General features: G+C 36.1%; 1 protein-coding gene across 15 annotated transcripts in view; it reads left to right on the top strand.

Annotated features, from left to right (window-relative positions):
• Positions 1-21,718, top strand: part of MYT1L (myelin transcription factor 1 like) — a 300,554-nt gene that overhangs the window by 66,402 nt on the left and 212,434 nt on the right. For all 15 annotated transcript variants that reach the window (XM_064707653.1, XM_064707662.1, XM_064707654.1 and 12 more), the window contains exon 2: positions 13,883-13,997. The gene's annotated coding sequence lies outside the window, so the exon portion shown is untranslated. The remainder of the gene's footprint in view (positions 1-13,882; positions 13,998-21,718) is intronic.

Here is a 21,718-nt window from a genome sequence, read left to right as displayed (position 1 = left end):
AATTTAACAACTAAGTTTTTCTTTATTCAGGTACGTTAGATGATATAACTCAAGTTTAGAAATGTCAGTAGCTCTCACAAGTTTATGCAAACATTTGCTCATGAGAGGTGTTGGCTTGCAGTTCCTCAGTATTCAGTGATTTCCTGCCTGCCAAGTGTATATTGGAGCAGTCCTAATGGTAGGAATACACTGTTGCAATAAATGTAAACAACACATACATGAAAATTATTTTTAGAACAGCAACTGTCCTTTTCAATGTAAATTTTTTTCCTGCCATAGTGATAATTTTAATGTGGGCAAGCAGTATTCCATTGGTTTTTTTGTAGGTGGTATCCTAAAATTACATAGAGAAGGTTTCCCTTTCCCTTCCTACTCCAAGTATGCCTGTTTACTTCTAAGTTTAAAAAGAAGTTGATTCATATGAAAGGTACTAAACTTTTGTTAAAAGAAGATTGGGTTTGTTTGTTTTGTTTGTTTTTGTTCACTATACTGTTTAGCTGGAAAGCTACTTCTGCTTACATACCTTCAGAGGCACCTAATTAATTATTTTGCCAGGTAGTAGTTAGGTAATTGTATTTCAAAGAATACCTTTCAAATAGTTTTGTGTGTTCATGTCATAAATAACCAGTTTCAAATAGTTTTGTGTGTTGGATGTCAGAAATAACCAGTATTGTATTGGCAGAGTAACAGAAGGCAGTGGTTTGGGTCTTGCACTAGTTCTGTCACTCTTAGGCAATTGCTTAACTGCAAACATGTGAAGAACCCTCTAAATTGCTACAAATGGACTACAAATACATTTATAAATGAACTTTAAGGAAGCAGTTGTCTTATGTAATTCTTTCAACATATGTACAGAGTAGAAGTCTGTTGCTTCTGAAGAAAATGCTGTTCTTGTGTGCTGAGGATAAAGAGGGAAAAAATAGGAGCTCTGAAATGAGGAGGTATACCTGGACAAAAAAGCAAGGCATGTGATAGTAAACATGCAAAATGTCAGTTATGCCATTATATTATTATTTTACATTGCTCCTTTATTTTCCTACTGTACTCTCCTTTTAGTCTCTAAAAACAAGCCTATTTCTAAAATCACTACAATTGAATGTATGGATATATTTTGTTGTGCTCTTTGTAAGACCTTAGGTTAATTTGTAGTAAACAAAGTATGTTTCTAAATCATTTGGCTACATCTGAAAATTTTAGTTCACTTTCTTAAAGGATAACTTTAGAAAAATACTAACTTATTCCTGTAAATAATTTATATTATTAAGAGAATTGTTTGCTTTGAAAGAATATTCAGACATGGGCTCCACAGAGTGGTCTGTCACCAGTACTTTTTGTTTTATTCTTAGAACCTTTTCAGTCCCGTGGTAAGATATCTGGGTGCCTGAGTATAATGAGCATATGACACATGGAAGTACCTTTTCCCTGCCCTTAAGAAGCTAAGGATTTGAGATACTGTAATCTAATCACATCAAGAACATCAAACTATGCCAGTAAAGTTCTGATAGGCCATTGGTACCAGTTCCATTTTTGTTAGTCTTTAGAAACCTTGGTGTTTTCCACATACTTACCAATGCTTCCTCTAACAATTGCCTAAATATTTTCCACTTTTATATTTCAAATATAGTGCATCAACCTTCTTACCTGGATAAACAGCATGGGGTTCTTTCAGAATATGTGTGGATGACATTTTTTCAGTAATCTTTCTACTTAGGTACATTTCATTGTCTTTCAGCCCCTTGTCTGCCATATTCAGTTCTTGATACTTGGCTGTTCTCTGTGTTCAGGTTCACTCAACAGCATACAGGCCTAAAATTTTCCTTCTTTTACTTTTTTTTTTGACACTGAAGAAGTATAACATTGTTCTGCAAATTATTTCTAAGTAAGACAAGACTTGTATGCATATTTGTGGTACAATAATATATCTTATGATTTAGAACCTGAAATTGATCTGGAGAGGCAGACATCTTTCTAAATGAAAGGGATGGTGCTTGATAGAAATTAAACAGGTGGACTTTTAAAATTCCTTGGAAGGAAGAAATTATATAACTACAAATAAAACTAATGCTGAAGAAAATTGAAACTAATAAAGCTTTTATAAGTTTTCTATGCTATTCCTGTATCTAGAGTGTTTTAATGACAGAATGGGAGTTACCTATTTAGTACTATGTCTTTTAATGGAGATGGAAAAAAAGTGTTAAAAAATACTTACCTCTCAAAATGTGCAGATAGATACAGATGCCATAAAATTACCTAAACTCTATTGAAACTACCTGAATATGTTTTAAATACATGGCATGCAACCCTGACTACTTTTTTCCTTCTTAAAACCAAAAATCATCATCCATTTTTAATCTGGTGAGGTTTTTTTGTTGTTGTTTTTGTTTTTTGTTTTGTTATTGGTTTTTTTTGTTGCTTTGTTCTTTAATATTTCCAGATATATCAAAAGTTTTTCAGCAGGCAAATTGTTCTGTTATTTCCTAACTTTTGAATATTTAATTTTGTATGTATTGTATAGAATATCTATATATCTAATGGAAACAAATCCAGCCTATAACCAATGAAAGTGAATGACAAAAAAAATGTGTCTGCTGCTGTCATTTCCCTTCATCTTCTTTTATGTTAATATTTATTTTCTCATTCATTTCAAATTCTTTAGTATCTTTCTGAAGCATGAGCCATTGAAATTTTCAGGATATGGTGTGTTGCAAGAGGAAAAATGTATGCTGTATATCTACTAGATTGGGCAATGAGTAAAGAAAGAGCAATGGATGGCCACTGTTTCAGGTAAAATGCTTAAAATGGATAGCAAAATGTTTACTGACCTAAGTGGTTTTCTATCTGTTATACATGTGCATATTCATTTTAGATACCAGAAAGGCAGACATAGTTACATAAGACATGCAGAAGCTAAGTCAAAATATGGGTTTAAAAAACTGAAAGACAAAACAAGGTTTAACACTTATGATAACAGTCAAAATTTATCAACAGCCAGTTCCAAATCCAGGCCTCCTCCTAACAGTTAGGTCAGTATTTGTCGTGCTTAAAAGTCTTATGTAGGGAATGGTAAAAGATGGGACATTTGGCTTATAGTTACAATGTGTTACTGATAATTCAATTGAATCAACATATATAAATCCTGTTGCTAAGTAAATGATGACTTCTCATCTGCTGTTCAATATGGAGACAACTAATCTAATCTGAATAGATAATTGTTGGGCAAGGGCTTGTGAATATGTGTACAGTTCTCTTAATATCTCTATGTTCAAGGTAAAGGCAAGCAATTAGATATAAGGGGACAATGAGAACACTCACAGAAGTAGAAATACAAATGTTTGGAAAAAAGAAAGCATGACCTAAAGAGTGACTTTTTGCAGTGTCTTTTGGTAATTATACAAAGCTCTCAACTAAAGAGGGTGAATTTTGAATTATCAAACCACCTAGATTTGCAATTGAGTTGGAAAATATGTTTATAGAAGGACTTTAGGTGTATTGTTCACTAATTCTTATGCTATCTAAAGATGTATTTTTATATGTCCTTGTTTTTCCCTGCCAACCACATAACCAGTTAGTCCGTGTTTCTTTTCTTGTGGGGCTAAGCTGGCTTCCTCATTTCTGCAGTTCATCAATACAAAACTGATTTGAAGCTGAGCTGTATAATAATAAGCCTTTCAGCAGCCAGGCTTGACACTTGCCTTGTAATTAAGGCCTTGATGGTTGTGTTGATGGCAAATGAAAGAAAATGGCTTTGTTCTCAATTCCAGAGGCTTGATTGCTGGTTCTCGTTCTCACCTGAATTCGACCCATTCTGCATTGTGCACATGATTGCTGGAGTGTGAGTAATTGCAGTGCTGGCAGATGACATTTTCATGAAGCACACTCTGCACTGCTCCAGAGGGAATTTACAGAATTTATAGCTGGAGAAGCTCATCAAACATGGATTTAGGAAATGCCTATGTGAAAAGTGGGAGCCCACAACTAAATATCAGAGCTTTTCTTTTGACATTTGCTTTTACATAAAGGACTGTCTGCAACCTGTCTTACCTTATGGTAGCAGCCTATTCATGACTAGATTTTGTGATTAAGTGAAATTACTGAAGTTTGTTAATGCAATTTTTTGCATGCTTTCTTGTAATTTTTTGTGTGCTTGGGAAAGTAGATGGAAAATGGTTTCCTCATTTCCATTCATATTTTTAAATTTCCTTAACCTTTCAACTATTTGAAAATTTTCAGATGTCTCCTGATATTTATTGACAGCAATGTGTGTTTGGTTTTTATTTAAATCCTCTTATTTTTGCCACCTTTTTGCATTGCAACATATTTTGTTTATTGTAAATGAAAATGAATGTACATTTTAAACAGCTTTTTAAATAAAAAGGCTTCCACAATGGAAATATACTCTGTCATTTATAAATCAGTTTTTTAGAAAGAAATGTATTGTCATTTGTAAATCAGTTCTTTAGGAAGAAAACATTAATGACTTCTGTATTGACAAGTTCACAGATTTCAATGAAGGGTGTTTTATGTGTTGTAAATAAGAATTGCATACTGAAATTTTGCATTATAGGTAACATATGCCATGATATGCATAATCTTTTCTTCCCTCTGCCTTAGTACTCTTGCATTTTCCTCTCCATCTGACAGTTTGTGCCTGTCTCATATTCACCATGTTCCTTTCTGAGCCCCTGGTGCTTTTCCTTTCTCCTGTAGCACAATCAGGACGAATACCTCTAGGTTGTTACTGTACTTTTACTTTCCCAAGAAAGAAAAACACAAACATTTTTGGAATTCTGTTGACATTTTTCAATCACAGCTGCTTGTGCTGTCACTGACTGCATGTGAATATGCATGGCTGCTGTGACTCAGATGTACTGTCTGCCTAGCAAGCCAAACTATCTGCACTTAGGTTTTCATATGTCTTGAGGCTTCTCCATCATGTCAAGTCAAAGGTCTTTCCTCCTTGCAACTGGTATTATTGAAAGTCCTGAGCAATTGAATGTCTGAAGGTTTCAGGTTTTTAAATTAGGTTTATTGGTTAACTGTAAGAAAAGTTGGATGAGAAATCCTTCGAGTTTCTGTTATAATATAAATTTTTGACCCAGAGTAGTGTTGATTATTTAAAATACACAGAAGAAAATCTGAGGTCTAAGCTGATGATGTTAAATTGCCAGTTGTTTTAGGGCCTAACTTATCCTCATTTCAGTACCTGAACTCTGTATCAACGCTAATGAATAGCAACAAGAGGGTAATCAATCTAAACTGCTGACAGTTGTTTTAATTTATGCTATACTCCTCAAGTAGTTGGGTAGCACAAGGGGATACTGTCTAAGTGTCTGGGTGTCTAAGTGTCTACCTAAGTTCATGGATGTTAAGCTGCTGTCATGTACTAAAAATAGTGTGTTTTTGTAGTCTTAAATGGGAACAAGATGAAGCCTGTTGTAAATATATCTTGGGTTTTGTCATATGTAAGAGATTTCCTAATATACTTTGAGTCAGTACTCGAAGTATATTAGGAAATACTGTTAAATACTGCTCCTAATCTTAAGTGTTCCTTAGGGAATCACTTAAAATGTTTCAGTTCAGAACCTCAAAATTTCTTGGAAGTGTAAGTCTTTTAAGAATTTGGGTGTTAGAGAGTCACTTCTTGTCCTCTGAAGCCACGAAAATAACCTAGGTTTAAGGCTCAAGGCTTGGAGACAGAAGTCTGTAGTTCATTGTTTCATCTCCTCATTATCACTGGAAAGCTGAGGTGCAGCCAGGTACCAGAGCCCTGGCTGGATCTTCTCTTGCAGGAATGTTAGGGACCCATCCATGTGCATTGTGGCAGCCTCTTGTGGCACAGTTCTGCTCCCAGTTTGTTGCTCTTCTATTGTGATTTGAGTGACAGCTCAGCCCCAAGAGGGGAATGAATCTACTTTTGGATTTCAGTATCTGTAACAAAACAACCCAAAACTGCTTTGGACTTTGAGTAGAAAAAGGGCAGGTTTTAAACCTCTATGTCCTTAGTCAGGACCTGGACGTAGAAAATTATTTGCTTTGTGGGAATGAGACCTGGATCATAGAAGAACATGGTGAGAAAACCCTGGAGATTCCTAACTATTTTTCAAATCTGTTGCAAAACAATGGACTCTGAAGAAAGAAATGAAAACAATAGGCAGTGGACTAGAACAGTGAAATACGGCAGTGGACAGCTTTTGAACCTTGCTGAGTGAAGGAAAAAGCTGCTTGATACCATTAATTATGGTGATGGTCTGGGATATACTGGCTACAGTGACCAAATATTGCATTATGCAGACTGGTTTTGGAAAATACTGGCGTCTAACACAGCAACTGTACAGTTAAGAATCACCTTAAGGGTTTAATGTAGAAATTAATATATTGCCAGTCATGGAAAATGTTCAGCTGGTATTCCTATGACCTTCTTGCCATCACCTCTGAACTTGAAAAACTTCAGTTTATTTTAATAAATCTTTCTCTCACCCCATTTTAATTTTTACTTTTTCCACATCTCTATCTTTCTCAACAAGAAAGTTAAGATCTGATTTAATTTTCTCTGACATGCATTTATGTTTTTCTGCCATATTTTCCTCTGACTTCTCCCATTTGCCTCAGTGACCTATCCCTAAGACATCTTGTTCTCTTTCCCTCATCTCTCCTGGCTTGTTTATGCTTGGCAATCCAGATGTGGGCTTCATCATCTCAACATTGACTCCTAATTTCTCATGTCTCTTACATTCCCTTCTATCCTTCACACCTAGGGGAGAGAGGGTCCCAGTCTCATGCTTTATTTCCAGAGTCTTCATTGTGAGATGACCTTTTGGAATGTCAGAGGGAGCTGACTGTGGCTCACCCATGGCTCGGCCTATTGCATGAGACCATTGACTATTTCAAAGTATTTTTCTCTCTCACTGTCTCTTTCTATAAATCTTAAACAATTTTACTGAAAAAGGGAAGAGTTTCTCACCTGATCTGCATCTTCTGTGCCCATTGAAAAAGCTGTTGTTTTCTCTGACACCACGCAGTATGTTGCATTACCTGCTCCGTTATCTCCTCCTATCTGCTATCTTTTATGATTTTCTATCCAGCACAATCATCAACATTTGCTTGTTTCCAATGAGAAGCCTGGAATTCTTGGACAATGCAATGGGTGTGAGAAGTTCTGTAATTCAGGGGGGATGATAAAAGGGCAGGAGTTTCCTCCTACCATTTATAAATGTTAGGATTCCTGTGGTTTTTTGTTACATTTTCTTTTAAGCTAACACCTCTATTTGTTATGCCCTTAAAAATTTTTTGCATCTAAATAGAATTTAGGCTTATGTTGCAATATCTGTTAATCCATAAATTGCTTATTCAAAACCTAGTCTACTGGCTATGCTCAGTGCTACAAAAATGCTCAAGAATTTTTGATTTCTCTTTTGATACAAATTTGTCAGTAAAGGGGTAAAACATGCTATAATGTATTAGATAACAAATTCTAAATGTATCTCAATAATGATATAGTTTTTGTATCTTTGGGGAAAAGTTGTACACCTGTTGGTGTATCTGCGGATTATCTTCCATTCATGAATGCTTTGCATTCACTCTATTACTATGCTAGTACAGCTCTTTGATATGCAGGTCCCACTGTAGCTGATACCTCAGCCCACCTTAGTTTCCTGCTTTTCACTCTATTGGAAGTCGGTCTGTTGTAGGAACTTGCCCTACAAATATTCCATGACCCATTTGGTGTCTCCTATACCAGCATCAGAGGACACCAAGGTTTTATCCTCCTTAATGCACGTGTTCATAAGCATATTTTCATTTATTGTCTGTTTGCTATTGGAGGTTCTGTGTTGTATTTATGTTCTGTAACTTGCTTTGTCTGTCTCCAGTGGGATACCCCACCTTTGCACCTGAGGCACTGCTTTAATTAGTGACACAGTTACTGTTCTCTTACCTGACAGTACTAGTGAATGTAAGGGGGAAAGAAGAGAGGGTTTCTGAGCTAAGGTCATCTGAGAGATTGAAACCATAAATTCAGACTATGCTTTAACATGTGAGAGTAATATCCATGGTTAGATTTGACTATAAATGCATTTTGGGATTAATTTAATGCTCTAATCTGATCACAAATAATTTGCAAAGAAATTCAATTAGTAGAAGCATATTCATTTTTCTCCAGTATTTTCCAATTGTTTGTGCAGACAAATGTCAGCCTTACAGGACAGTTATCCTTTCTGTTTACACTTAAGAACAATTATTCTTGGTGTGTGAACAGTCATGTAAAGTTTTAGTCTTTGATTAGTTAGTATTTGTAACAAAAAAGTAATTGAAGTGCAATTAATAACTCACAGTAAATCCTAGTTTTCCTTTGAGATGTATCAGCCTGTAAGTATAATCCTAAATATAGTCCAGTTTGTAAACATTTTCTGGATTTCTATTTCTTGTCACATGTTACTAAAATAGAAATGATTTGCATTTCAGGCAAATCTTTGTGAGTACTGTACAAAGTCACAGTAAGTTTATTCACAACAGTACTTTCTGTGATGTAAATCATTGCAACTAAGTATACATAATGGTAATTTTCAAGTTCAGAATGGTATTTTAGCATTAGCTTGTATGATGTGCTACAAAAATGCTGAGAAGAACATTTCTTATGTATCTGCTACAAAAATCAGTATAGCACAGATTTTCTTTTGCATTTAATTCAGTTACACATAGTTTATCTGTTGCTCCTGAGAATTGTAGTGTTAAGTATCTTCATAGAAATTACTATTATAAAGAAAAGAGGAGTCAGTTTTAAGTATATCAATTTGAACTGGCCAAGCGACATAAGAACTTGCAGCTTCCAAGTGACAGCTGTTGGGGTGACAGAGTATGACAGTGAAAGAATCTCCCCATACATGTTTCTTTTCTGTCCTGGAAATGGTAAAGCAAATTTCAGCAGAGTGATGTATAAAAATACCATTGCTTTATCAGGCTTGTTTGATATGGCAAAATAGGAGCAAGGCTTCTGTGTAGCCTTCCTCCTTGCCCATGTGTATGTAGATGGGTGCTGGAAGGCAAAGATAGGTAGCTATGTACTGATCAGTCTCTCTCTAATATATCTGCATCTTTGCTCATTAGGCTTAAGATGTGTCAAAATTTTTTAAACATGTTTCAGGTACAACATAGGTTCTTTTAAGTCACCATCAAACCGAGACACTGGAAATGAATCCAATATGCAAATACAGTTTTCTGGAGTAGTTTCTGTATCTTTCATTTTGGTGTACTGAAAAGGCTAATTCTCTGCTTCTTTATGTTACAATATTGCACTTTTACTTTATTGTTCAAAAGATAATCTTGCTGCAAAGTGATTTCAGTTAGGGATTAAAGGAGAGAGAATAAAAATTTAACTTGTGGCAACAGATGGCAGAAATAGGCCTTAGCCCACAGAAGAGTCAGTAGATGCTTGGCGCTTTCACCTGCAGTCATTAGGTAGATCTGACACTGGGGCATGATCGACTGTGCAAGCAGCCCTGCCCAAAATCTGCCACACAATGCTTTGCTGCATTCAGACAACTTCTCCAATAGTTGTCTGTGTAGGAGGGTAAAACTAAATCTGCTAATAACTTTTTCTGTATGTAGTTCATAGTCTGCAGTGTGTAGGTCTGTATTCTCTAGGTTAATATTATTTGTTTTACACTTCCATTTCACTAGTTGTGTTTTTTTTTTTTTTCCTTAAGATGCCATTGCTGCTTCTGGTTTGCTTCAGAAAACAGCAGGAAAGATCTGGAAAGGCAAATCAGTTCTCTACCCTACACTTAATCATTGGCAAATTGTTCTGATTACTTGTCCCCTGATTTTCTTCTGCTCTGGCTCTCTGCGTATCAGTTTTGAGAAGGTAAAATCTGCCCACCCAAACATTGACCTTGGAAATGCCCACAGATCAACAGCTTTTAATGTAATCTCCTATGGTTATTTGCTTTGTAGTGTGGTTTTAAGGTGCAGTCCTGTGTGCCATCCTCCCGCTTAAAGACAATTTTCCAATTCCATATTGTCCTGGAAGTGAACACACTGTTCGCTTCAAGAGCCAGTAACACTGCAAGCACTTTGTGTTTCCACCACCCTCGTTACCTTCTGCAGTCGGGGGAGCCCTCTGCTCTTTCACTCAGGTACACTGTGCACTGTTTCACACTTTTCCAGTGGGCCTCACTCAGGGGATAACTGTTTATCTACCATGTAAGGGATGCACACAGCTTTTCCAAAAGGTCCCCTCACTGCCCGTTGTGTATTTTCCTCATTAGTTTTAAATCCTTGTTTGGCAGCAACTGATCCTTTGAACCATTAATCCAGCCTAAGCTACACTTCACATTAGAAACCTGGCATCCAGTATTAACAGGGATGCTCACTGACTGCCTGCTTTCAGTGGTGGTATTCAGAAAGTTTCCAAGAGCACCAGATGTCAACTTTGGATATCTTTTTCCTTGAAGAAGGACATCCATGCTTCTGTATTTTTATGCCGGATCATTTTTTCTTAATCATCCTTTTTTATTTTTGGAGAGAGTTTTTTAAGTTTAGGAAACATTTATTTCAAAGCAGGTTGGCACTATGACTGTCTATTGGTAGATCAACATGAAAGTTAATGTAAAATCTCACAAGTGCTTTTACTTTATAGTCTCAAGTGTGTTGTTGATGGAAGAAAGTAATACACCGAACATAATGACGGAAAAAAACATTTTTTCACCTTAATTTCTTTGTTTTCACAGATTATTGAGAACTTCATACTCTGATTGAAAAAAAGACTTTGTTTGCTATTCACTTAATGGTTGTGATTTAATATTTTATATTTATATTTCTTGACCTTTGACCTAATGTTTGTTCTAGAGGTTGGACTTTAGTGTTATTTCCACTGAAAAGTGAGACAGATGTCTATCTAATGTCAGCAGTAGTGGGACTAGGCCCATGTATTTTTTATTTGTACACTTTATTCTGAATAATCAGAAGCATGACTTTAGTGCCTTTAAATTAATGTAAAACTTTAATTGCCCAAATCTGTTGATGATCACAAATAACCTCATAAATCTGAATATGAGATAAAATATTTAAGTAATTTTTTAAAACTTTATCAAAGTATTTGAAGTAGTTGTAATTGTTTCATCTTGCCTTAAAAAAACCCAAAAACCCACTAAAGCGAATTATTGCCAGAAATAAATCAAGTGACCACCAGTGTTGAAGTGCACTAGAGGAAGTATACAACCTCGTAAAGGCAGGCAGTATTTGCATGAGAGCTGGACACTTTCCTGTGATTTTACTTTAGTGGTTCAGATTTTTTCCCATACCTTCAGGAATAATAAGAACTGGGGGCTCTTGGTGACCTTTCTGGGAATTGCCGGTTCTCAGCATCAGTCAGAATGTAACCTTTTTTGTGAGAATTTTCTTGTCTGCTACTAAAATATCCACTGCTTATAAGGATAAAGTATCCATTCCAGCTGTTTTTGCCATTCACTTGCAAAGTGCATCACTTAGGGCATCTCAGAGCCGGTGACATTTAAGCTGGATTTTAAATGTGCTTTATTTGGGTGTTAAGGAGAATCCAAACTTCAGCATCTTACAAGTACCTTATTTCTTGTTTTGCAAGGGTAACTGAATGGTTTTTTGGGTTCCTGGAACGAAGTAGTATTATCATTAGTAGAATAGGAGTAGATAACTATGGAGGCTTTATTTTTCAGTATTCTCAGTGGCAGGCAAGTCACCTATGGCTGTCTTTGCATTTACCAAGCATTTTGTGTTGAGGCAGGCTCTGAATGGTATTCCCTGTGTGGAGATTTATATATATGCAAAACGGTAATCCTCAAAAACACATGACCGCTCTTGGATATCAGATCTTTGGCTTTGAAGTGGAGGGTCAAGAGTACATAGTGGAAACCAGTTTGTCAGATCCCAAGGCCTTGTCCTTCAACAACCAGTTTTTAGATCCGTTATCATTGTTTCCAATAATTAGAAGTTGTAGGTAGACCTCAAAATGCCAGTGTTGGGAGAAGACTGGGAAAAAACTTCACTCCTCATTTTGGTCTTTGGACACGTCTCAAGCTGAGCAGGGTGTTGGGGCATGGCGAGAACATGTCTGTGGTGCTGCTGGGGACTCCATGGAGCCTTTCATGGTTTTGCTGTGACCTTTCTTCTGTAGATAATGATTTCTTACATGAATTTGTGTTTATAGTTGAAGGTACACAGCGTGTTTCAGCTGTTTTCTCCTTAACAATAAATCCACCAATGCTTACATAGGTAAAGTTTTGTTCTAAGATCAAAGGCACAATAAGGTCACCATGAGGATGCATGCAGAAGTGTTTATAACATAGTTCTTTTCAATCAGTACATTTTTTGAATGAATGGTTTATGTATATTTCCTAAGATTAATTTACTCCCTCAGAATGCCACTTAAATAAAAAAAAAACACCAACAACTAACTAGAAATCAAGAATTTTGAACTCTCAAGAAAAGTTATTTGGTTGATGCATAATTTTATTTTATCTAGTTGAATTATGCATTTGAGAAATTAATATTGAAACTTGGTCTTTAAATTATGAAAGAATTTTATGAGAGAAATGATTGTTTCGTTTAAAGGCTCTGTTCTTGGGTATGATTTCAGAAATTTTCTTATAGATTCCCACATTATTTTGAAGATTAAAAGACCCTGTCTTTTTTTTTTTGTAAAACTGTAAAAAAAATTAATAGTAATTGCATGTAAATATTTAGTGCATTTATATGCAAAGTTTGTTTAATAGAAAGGAGTAGTACTATCTTCTAAACTCATAGAATTTTACCTTGCCTGAAAAGCAGCAAATAAGGAGTTGAGTACAGTATCTTTTAGAGGATTTATGGTAATGCTGCTGAATTTAGCTGAGCATAAACAGCATGGTGAGCCCCTCAGGGTCTCTTCATTTTCCTGACACACTCCACTGCTGCCCCATTAACACTTCGTCTGTTATTGCCATCAACTCTGTTTAATGAGTATCTTTGAATTTGAAGTTCTTCCCAAGAAACAATAGCTAAACTAACTGCTGCACCTACTGTAGCTTTCAGTAGTGTATCTTATTCCCTTTGTAATATTTTTTAAAATAAAAAGTACATGTACATTCTTCAGCAGTGTAGTTGCATCACGACATTTTCTTTAATCACAATATACACTAATCAAAAGCACTAAGTAGTGAATACAGATATGATGCTGTATCTGTCTGTAGAAGGTAAATGCATGCTGAATAGCTGATAAAGGAGGCTTTTCCTTACTTTAAAATTCCTCTAGTTAATACTTACTCTTTAATGTAAAGAAGGAATAATTCTGCTGGAGACTGTGATATCAAAGCAAAATATTTCTTCTAAGAAATCATAAGACAGAATGACTAGGTGCTGTTTTCTGGTATCTATATTAATCCAGCTAACTGATGAAAAAGGTCAATATTTGTCTCATTAGATTGGATTCCTAAAACTGAGTTTACCACATTCCTCAGTACACATGAATGAAACATCCTAAATTATGAAACAATAAGCCATATTTTCAGATGAGGACTCAACCTGAATTAAAGCTACAATAGTGTTGTACTGGGATGCACCATAAGCTTTAAGAACAATTCTGATTTTGCATTGACTGTTAACTGATCACAAAAGCGCTCCAAATTGCTGTAGGTATTCAGTAGATCTGGGAAGTCTTTGGAGGGCCAAATAAAAAAATCTGAATAATTGAATAAATTTCTGTTCTAGAAGATTGAGGCAATCAGTTGTTTATTGAAACATGTTTTTATATTAAATGGATTCATTGAAAGCATATTTTTGAAATCTGAAATAACATGTGAGTGATTTTTTGTGTTCTGGTAAGCTTGCTGTCCTTCATTAAACTTTTTGTTTGTTTGTTTGTTTTTATTTTTAGAAAATGAGTCTGGAAGAAAATTGGTGAATTCTATCCAGAGGACCTACAAGCACTCTGACAGGCTCAGAGAGCAGAGTCTGTACCAAAGAGCAATTACCCCACCAAACGATTTCAGGTACAATTGACCTAAATATAGCACTCTCTTGAGATTATTGACAAGAGTTCATTTCCTGTAGTGCTTTTCCCATTTGCCACCCCTGGTAACCACTGTGATCTTATCTGCCTGGTGCTGCATGACTTCTGGGATGCAGTTAAGAATTCTGCTGTGCATTATCTTTAAACAGACAATTCATGCTAAAAGAGTCATTTGCAGTTAAATTAGATGATGCATATATTATTCTTGCTGCTGAAGTTACAAAGAACAAGAGTGACTGCCTCAATCCTTTTGGACCTGAATGCACTAGAATTCTTTTTACTGTGAAATAAAAAGGTTGTACTAATTAATTTTAAATAAATAGGAAATTTTATTTCATTAAACAGTAACAGTTGAGTTAGATGTGCAGGTGGATAGGTTGGAAAACTTGCTATTTCTTTCACTGTGTTTATATTTATTCATAAAGTGTGACTTGCCCTATGGTCATCCTACTATCTCCAGGCAGTCACAGTAGTTCTCTTATGCTGGCATGAAAAACGAGCATATAAATTGAATGTGTAAGTGTACAAAATGTGGATGAAGTGAATTCAGAGGCTAGGAATGATAAAATCCATTTTAGTTTTGAGGAATGCATTTTTTCTTAAGCATTGCTTACAAACTTGTTTAAAATGCTGGATATATTTGCATTCCATATATGTGGAGTATAGGAAAAATAGATGGTATTCCCTTGGTATTCATCACAGGGGTTCTTTCTTGAATCATTTTTCTTCTGCTGAATTTTTATTTGGAAAAATCTATACATTGTCCAGAAATTCAGAAGTCTGGTATCAGATTCTATGCTGAGCAGCTGTTGGAGGGCCATTTGTCACAGACCTTTATGAGCTAATATCACAGGACACAACTGTGTTATGATTTTCCTGCATATCAAAAGAACACCAGAATACTTTTACTTTACTAGCAGAGTATACTCTGCTACTAATCATAGGCCCCACTCTTCAAAGGAAACTCGAGAAGTTCAGCTGAAAGCTGAATAATTTACAAGATAGAGACATATATACACTATATTGGTCCACTAACTTGATTCCTTTGATGATGATGGACAGCGGTTATAAATGTAGTTAAACTCAGAAATCCTATACTAAAATAAGATGAAGCATGAATCAGTTAATTGTATGAGATAGTAATTATTTTATTACAGGAAAAATTTGGATTAGATACAGAAGAACATTTACCTGTGACTTATGTTTTGCTAGTGTACTTTAAGGGGTTGATGAGACGCAGAGTATGTCACAGTGGAAAGGAGTAGTAATTTGAAATGGAAGTGTAAGAAGAAAGCAGTAAAAGAATAGGTAGAGGTGGGATGAGAATATGCAGGGCATGACTAAATGGATTCTCAGCTCAGGTTGAGCTCATGGAACTTCTTGTGCTGTAGTTTGGGATCATGAGGAATCTGTATAGTGCTTTCTGGTGACTGCTAAAGAAAATAGTTTTGAAGTTTGAGATGTGAGAGAATGTACATGAGGAATTTAAATGGATTCGTGAAAGGATGTTTCTGTTGTAGAGTCTTCTACAGAACAAGGCAATTAAGGAACATGGACTTAAGGGTGAAAAAATAAATCAGTCCTGCCCCAACACAAAGAGAGAGAGAAAACTCATAAGAAGATACCAGCAGCACCAGAGCTTAAACTGAAATATTTACCTTCTTACGTTTGGTATTTTGCAAACAGAATTTTTCATATTAACTCTTGCAATGCTGCAAGAGCTTACCTTAAAACTTGCTGATGTGATTTTTCCCATTTTCTTTTAGATAAAATGTATCTAAAGCTTGATTTTTTTTTTTTATCTGCAGAGATTATCAGATGCACACATTTTGTTAATCTTGATATTCCAGCGACCTGACATGGCTGACATAAAACTGTTGTGCATACTATAAATCATTAAATCAGTTTCAAATTTAGAAACTAATGCTGGAAAAGACCATTCAAACTGACTTTTCTTTGTGAATCGTCTTCATGAGGATTGCTCACTTCAGCTGCTAACAGATAGAAACATCATTCTGAGCCTTCTGTTAAGCTACATCTTGTAGTAAATTATGGACCCAATGAAAGGTGCACCATCTTAAGCATTTTATTATAGTTATTTTATATCTTGAAAGGATATTCTGGTTCTTTACAGTATGCAGACCCATAGAGGACAGTATCACAGATTAGGGATTTTATACTTGCTTCTGTATTCAGTTTGCCCTGCCATGGCAGAGAAAAGGCATAATAAAGCAACCCTAATTAGGCAATGTAGGAATCTCTGGTATGCAACATTTTTCTTAGGCAGCTATATATTATTTCTACTTGTTCTGTGGTGCCTCAGGGAATAAGAAAAGTCTGGCCCATTAATTAGAGAATTAGCTTACAGTTGGGAAAGATGCGTTCAGGTTTTGCCTGTGCCACAAATTTTCTACAAGACATTTAGCTAAGTTTTGACCAAAATTCAGCACAACCTAAGGATTGGGGTTGGTGACCATACTTCTCTGCTTTTGAAGCAGAATCATGTGTTCTTCTTGTTTATGGCATCTTAGTTACCCCCCCTTAAATAACTGAGTAGTCAGAAATCCTCACTCCCCTCATTAGCTGAAGTGAATTCTGTATACTTCTCTGTCATGCTTGCCTTGTGTGAGGGTGTTGATGGAATGGCAGGGATGCACAAAGTAATGCCTGATGTTAGTTCAGGTAGAGAGTTACAAAGACACTGTCATGGTGACGAGTTCATGTTAGTTCTTGGCAGTCTAAGTCTTCCTAGCACAACCTTCTGAAAAAGCTAAGTTCATCAATCAAAGTGTCATATGTTGCTAAAATTTGCAGTTTAGAAATTGTCACTATAAATGTAAGTAGTAGGAATCATCACATAAAATTATGCTTCTTTTTCTTTGTGTCTTTCCAGACCTAAATGGTTTTAAAAATGAGGCAGTAGGATGCTTGAATTGCAGTTTCTAGGCAGCATCTCTGCTCCTGTGAGCAGGCATGGCTGTTTTATTGCATGGCCCAGCCCAGTGATTGGTCATGGGCGGCTGCTGATGTTAGCATGCCAAAGAGAACATGTGACATTAAAGGTAAAAATGCCAGGGCAGGGGCATATCACCAGTAAGAATAAGAAAAAAAAATATTCTTGTGCTTTGTTGGATACATAGCTCAGCCTGACAGAACATCTAATCCCTAAATCGTCTTGAAAATTGGCTGGGTTATAAAATCAAATTAAACCCACTGTGAAAGATCATGGTCTCTCTTCAGTGCACTAGCAGGCATGTGCATATATCTCAATCGCAGAGTAAGGGGAATACACCACATAAGTAAAAATGTTTTTAGGAGAAATCTGATTATGATAGAGCTGACTGTTTTTGTAGCAAACATTTAGAAACTTTTCGAGTAATTTGATTAGAAGAGATAAAAAATCATTTTGCTAGATCATTACATCTTCTTAATGTTGAATCCCTTCTTTTCTCCTACTTTAATATTTTCTGTAGAAGGGTTATCATGTAGCATTATTTTGATTAGTTTTTAGTTACTGAAACTAACTTAGCTTTGTTATGTGATCTTAAATTATTCTTTTTTCCTTATCAATACTGGGTATTGACTTTTGGTGGGCAAAAGAAATCTTAGCACCCTTAGGCAGATTTTGCCTTCTTCCACTGCAGATGAATGACTGTGTATTGCTCTAACTGAAGTATTCATTCTCAAGCCAAGGAAGACAGAGGAATAATTTGAGAGCCAAGTAAAGTTCTGAAAAAGACTTCATTGATCAAGTAGAATTTGGGTCATGGTTTAGTTAGGTCAGAATTATCCTTCTTATACAGTAGAAATAAAGCTTTTATTAACAGGTCTACATATAAAGAAAGACTTTCACATACTGAGACAGAAGGGATGCAGAAGCTCATTTTTCCTGCACTTCATTCACCTTCAGTGCACTGAGGAATGTTAAGGAAAGGAATATGATAAAAAACGATAAAGATTCTTATCTGGCAAGTAGCTAAAGCCAAGAAAAGGTGTATGTTTCTTAGCCAATCAAAGCTAGAAAGAAATTGTTTTTAAAAGTGGGCAGGAAGAGAAAGCTGTGAGCAGATTCTTATAAATTCAACAGTCCTTTCTGTGCAGAAATAGGTTTTGACTCCATATTAATTTTATTGCAAACAACATTTAAAGAAAGCAGTGCACTCTAAAAGTTCCCACTCTTGTGAATATTTTTGTAAAGGTGTAGAGGGAGTAGGTACTATCATTTCTTGTTCATTTCATGAGGGAGTTGCTCCCCTGTGGTTTAGGAGAGACCAGTCTGTGCTGCTCAGCAGCTCTCAGTAGTATTGTCCTCACATGACCTTGTGGATGGATTTCTATTTCAAAATCATGCAGAAGTTAAATATTGCTGAAAATAGCATTCACTCCTGTTTTGTTCCTTTCATAGCTTCTGGGGTGAAATTTATCTGTCCTAATGTAATGTCTTTTCTATCTAAATTATCTTTGGCTGGGCTACCTTTATAGTCAATGGAGAGAAATAGACACTTTTTAGGGCATGATTCATCTCCTAGGAAGGCAGACATCTAAGTAGGTCAGATGAATCAGACTGTACAATAGCACATTCCTTACTAGAGAGAATAAAGGAAACCTAGGGATCAGCATGGATGTTGATGCATATATTGCAACTAATCTAAAGTTAAGTGAAATGAACTTTATGTCTATAGGAACTAAGTCAGAGTTCAGAGTCAGAGGAGAAAATCTTACTCTTCAGGAAGCACCCTTTTTTTCAGAGCTTGTGGTTTCACTGTGCTGAATGCATGTTCATAATCATACCCATGAGGTGGTGATACATTAAAAAAAATTACACACCCTGCTTCTCCTAACTTAATATTTTAAGGTGTGATGATTGAGTAGACTGAATTTTGTGACTAGGTAATTTGTATATATTTATCATCAGTGATTCACTGGTTCCACAGGGGCACAATTTTTTTGCTAGTCTCTGCTAATAATCTGTATGTATGTGGTTTCATCATGGTTTTGGTTCACTTTTGAACCATTTCAGCACCAGACACTTTTTTTCTCAATCAGAAACCTCTTCAAGGAGAAAGAGAAGGTATGCATTTTATTTAGAGTACTAGACTAATTTAAATTAGTCCTTCATAGTAATCATTGCTGTTAGTGCCAGAGTTTCACTAAATGCTCCAGTAGATGAGGTGGTTAGTGCAAATGTGCCTGAAAGTCTCAACAATGAATATTTTCAAATGCTAACAAATGAGTTTTTCAGAAAGGATCTTCATTTTGGTTTGTATTTGGGTGTATCAATCATTACAATAAAATGGGACATACAAGAATGAACAACATTTTTTATTTAAAATATATTTAAAATACAAAATCAACAAATGAAGACTCACCTAAACACCGGTGAAGCTTTTTCATATGCTGCTCTTCTCCCATTGTTTGCAAAACTGCAGATCCAAGCAAACCTGCAAGACTTTTGTCAGATGCATGCCCAGGAGTAGCACAAGGATGACAGCCTGGAGTAAGCAGATTGCTAGTGAGGCTAGCAGGTGCCAAAACATGCTGTTTCATGACCCAGTGTAAAGATGCCAAAAATAATCTCACATGTACTTCAGTAAATAAAAGCAAAAACCCATTAGGCTTCAGAAATAAAGTGTGTGGAACTGTCTGAGATTAAGCAAGAAACTTGAAGTTAGAAGGCCAGTGTTCTAATTTTTGCCTTGCAACAGATTAGCTGTGTTATGGTAGTGAGGCACTTTGGCCAAAATCTCTGTTTTGCTACTTAAATAGATGGCATGGTTTTGAAAAGAAAGTGGGAGCAGAATTACAAAGTATTCCACAGATAAAACCATGAACTTAAGTTGAATCACATGCAAATGTTGACTAAATATCTGCCCCATTTCCCCTATCTTTCGGAGTCATAGCATTTAGCTGTCTTCATTTATGGTAATTCCAAATGCATAAACAAAAATAAAAATTGCTTTGTAAGTTAAAACATTCTAAAACCATTTTTTCCTCAAGTGCAAGTGTTGTAAAATTACTTTGTGTAAAATCCCTATATCACTGATTAGGTTGCTTAGGGAAGCTGTGGATGCCTGGAGATGTTCAAGGCCAAGTTGGATGAGGCTCTGATTAACCTGGTCTAGTGGGTGGGAACCCTGCCTGTGGGAGGGGTTTTGGAATTAAATGATCTTTAAGGTCCCTTCCAAGCCAAGTCTTCCTATGATCTTACTGTTAAAGGTGAAAGTAGACTCACAGCCTTGGAACATGTTTGTTTGATCAACCTGAAAACTATTTGCTTTAGATCCAAATGTCCATGTTAAACAGTTTCATTTAACTTCAAAGACAGCAATACCAGCAATGTGCTAAGTGAACTCAAACTTGCAAAATACACTGTGAAATTGTGAGAAACATGGAAGTAGTTGGTACTCTGTGTTTGGTATGTAGAATAAGATCAATGAAATAAAATAAATGACTGATACTGATATGGAGTCAGGGGTGAAAATTATCTAAAAAAGCAGTTGAGAAATTTTACATACATTTTAAATATTGTATTTAAGTTTTAAATCCTTCTGGTGCTGTAAACCTTTCCATATCTGCTGCTGATCATATATTGTGCAGGGTATCTAGAAGTTTCTAAAAGATAAGAATAATTGTCATCGAACCAGAGTATCCTGGTTTGATAGCGACCCACAGGGATCATTGAAGTCCAATTCCTGGCACTGCACAGGACCATCCCAAGAGCCACACGGTGTGCCTGAGAGCTTTGTCCATATTCTTGAGCTCTGCCAGGCTTGGTGCTCTGACCACTTCTCTGGGGAGCCTGTTCCAGTGTTCCAGAACCTTTTGTGGGTATCCAACCTGAACCTCCCCTGGTACAGTTCCAAACCATTCCCTCAGGTCCTGTCACTCATAACCAGAGAGAAGAGATTGGTTCCTGCCCCTCTCCTTCCCCTCTTGAGGGAGCAAGGAGGTCTGCAGAGGAATTGTGATTGCTATAGTTTGGCAATTATGGCAGGAATGGTGATTGCTGTAGTTTGTAGTGAAGTGCCCATGTGCTAAAATTTTCAGGGTGAAAAACTATTTTGATGGTAACAAGCACTTTATCTTAAAATTTGTTATGAATGCAGAGTGAAGGAATTTAAAATTTAAGAGGTAAGGTATGTTAGATGGTTCAGTGTATGGTCTGAAGTACCCAGTGAGCTGGCTCTGTGTTTTTTATATAAGAGATTAGAGAAACAAAATCTTCTATGCTGTCTGCCTGTTCCATCAGCAGGACACATAACTTAGCCCTGGTACGCAGGCAGTGCACACAGAAACAAAACCAGGAGGCATCTTTTAAAACTGAGGTCCTACCTTAAGTATCAATATATTACAAATGTGGTGGGTCATATCTTTGAGTGCAACAGAAAGTAAAGAATGAACTCACACTACAAAATGTGATCTCTGGATAAATATGCTGGTTTAAGAGACACAGTCATTCTTAAAGGACAGAATATTTCAAATGAAAGCCACTTAATTGATCAGCTAGATATACAGATACATATATATCTACCCTTATGTACACAAAGAGCCTGTGGTTTTCACAAAGAGAAAGTCACATCCATATGAAAACATGGAGGCGACGGTTTGATTTGGCTTGCACTTCTATGTTCTTGAGCAGGACTGATAAAAAAGAGCCATGTATTATCTCTACATCACTTGAAGTTCATGGAGTTTAAGTGT

The sequence above is a fragment of the Zonotrichia leucophrys genome, chromosome 3 (genome assembly GCF_028769735.1).
Source record: "Zonotrichia leucophrys gambelii isolate GWCS_2022_RI chromosome 3, RI_Zleu_2.0, whole genome shotgun sequence".
NCBI classification, from domain to species: domain Eukaryota; kingdom Metazoa; phylum Chordata; class Aves; order Passeriformes; family Passerellidae; genus Zonotrichia; species Zonotrichia leucophrys.
Note: the sequence above shows the minus strand (reverse complement) of the source record. Positions and strands in the feature narration are given on the sequence as shown.